Source organism: Tupaia chinensis, unplaced genomic scaffold, assembly GCF_000334495.1.
Source record: "Tupaia chinensis unplaced genomic scaffold, TupChi_1.0 Scaffold000617_2, whole genome shotgun sequence".
In the NCBI taxonomy this organism is placed as follows: Eukaryota; Metazoa; Chordata; class Mammalia; order Scandentia; family Tupaiidae; genus Tupaia; species Tupaia belangeri.
In genome coordinates this window covers 1,227,267-1,229,532 of record NW_006160137.1, presented here as the reverse complement: position 1 = coordinate 1,229,532, position 2,266 = coordinate 1,227,267, and the positions used below count along the sequence as shown (strand labels likewise).

General features: G+C 42.6%; 1 pseudogene; it reads left to right on the top strand.

Moving 5' to 3' along the window:
* Positions 1–1,112: 1,112 nt before the first annotated feature.
* Positions 1,113–1,466, top strand: LOC102495232 (60S acidic ribosomal protein P1-like; annotated as a pseudogene).
* Positions 1,467–2,266: the final 800 nt, after the last annotated feature.

Below are 2,266 nucleotides of genomic sequence, written 5' to 3'. Positions count from 1 at the left end.
CCCCCCCCCCGCTCCTGGGGGATGGCTATGCCACAATCCCTTCTCCTCCATCCTCCTCTCAGGATTTTGGGTGCACATGTGCCTGGCGTGAGTTTTAAGCCATCGGGGTCTGGGACTTGAGCTGCGGTTGACTATGTGAGAGTCCAGTGACGTAACCATTACACCATCTGCTGGTCCCTGTATTGTCTCTGTTAGCTTGAAGAGATGAGGATTTGGGCCATCTTTAGTGGAGACTATTTGGCTTTCATGATGGATAAAACTCATGAAGGGATGTGTCCCTATGGAATCCATGGTCTTTCCCCAGGCTGGCTCTGTTTAAGTAAGCCTCCTGAACTCTGGAATGGGAAGAAGTGATTAGGAATTATTGGCCTTGTTCATATCAGTATTTCTCCACATCCAAGTTGTTCCAGTTGAGGCATCTGTTTAAAAGGACAAGATAAAATCATCCTCTCTGGGAAAGATGTGTTACACATTTTTTTTCCTGAACATCTTTTGCAATAACAAAATGAAATAAAAACTTAATTACAAACACATGCCATAAGGTACACATTCTGGCAAATATGGGCTTTTTCTGAGAGATTTTTAATAATAGCACAAGTGTTCAGCTACTGAATGCTTTGTTCTTCCTATTTAATTACAGAGAAGGCACTTCAGGGTACACAGGGGTTAACGATGGCATGGATAATTTTGTTAGGTAATAACTGCCTTTGTCCACGATGTCTTTTTGACATGTTGCACAGTATGTAGCAGGACACTGTCATATTCTTCTTCCCTCTCAGTTTATCTCTTACCTCAGTCATGCAACCTAGTTGAATCCCTTTGGTTTTAGCACCTACAGGTCAAGATAACAGAAAGGAGTGTTTCACAGTGCAACTCTAAGCTGAGAAGATACAGAGATTCCCATAGCATAGTAACATAGAGATTTTGTGCTAAGAAGTGATAATGCTTCATTGTTGTGTGCATCAGCCTTGGACAGCTTGTTGAAACTTGTTAAGCCCTTTTGTTCAGCTGCTGCCAAGGTTCTTTGTCCTTCCAAGGAGGCTAGGGCCGCGCTGGGGTGGGGCTCTCATTTCATCTGGGGAACTAGTACCTGCTCCGTGCCAGTCTACACCATGGCTTCTGTTTCCAAGCTGGCTGCATCTACTCAGTCCTCATCAAACAGGATGATGAAGTGATTGTCACAGAGGATAAGATCAATGCTGATTAAGGCAGCTGGTGTAAATCTGGAAACTTTTTGACCTGACTTTTTTGCAAAAGCACTGGCCAATGTCAACATGGAGAGCCTCATTTGCAATGCAGGGGCTGGTGGACCTGCAGGAGCAGCTGGTGCTGCACCTGCAGGAGGTCCAACACCCACTATGGCAGCTGTCCCAGCTGAAGAGAAGAAAGTAGAAGCAAAGAAAGAAGAATATGAAGAATCTGATGATGACATGGACTTTTTTTTTTTTACTAGATATCTTTTTTAACATGTTCAATATAAAGGTGAACTCTTGAAAAAAAAAAAAAACACGAAGAAACAAAAGCTTGTTAAAACACAGATTGTGGGCTTCACCCCACCACCAAACTTTCTGACTCAGTAGGTCTGAGTTGGTGGCCAAGATTTTGCATTTCTCAGTTCCTAGGTGTTGCTGATACTCCTAGGCTGAGGCTGATATTTTGAGAACCACTGGTTTTGAATCATGAATAATCAGTGATGGCTGCTTTCCTTCATCCAGCCCCTTTTCCCGTCAGTCTACCTGGGGGATCAGAAGTGTTTTCTGAGTCCTCAGTCATAGAAATAAGTGACTGATAACTTAAGCTGAAGGTGGGGAAAAAGTATTAGGTGTTAACCTAGTGAGGTTGGTGTTGGAGAAAAAAGTGTAAATGACAGAGATCTATGGGAAGAGTAAAGAGACAGTGACTTCATAGAGGAAGGTTTCTTCCTCAGTAAGAAAGAAGGATGAGCACGTGGACCACCCAGCAGTCTAGAAAACTGGATACAAAATCATCCCACTCACGTTTGTGAGTAGGATGGCTGCACATCAACTGTATAGCGACTACAGCAGGTGTTCTGATTTTAGAGGTTGTCATTGTTCTCCATAATGACCCTTCTGATGTTGTTTATGGTAAAAGAGTTTCAGGTAAGACTTGTTTCCTTAGAATGAAGGGAAACGTGATAATCAAGTTTATAATCAGTATAGGATTGGTGTTCCAGAATTTTCAAAAGCAAATACTGTCTATCTCTTGTTAAAAACCCTTCCCCACTTAATATATACCGAGTGTCTGC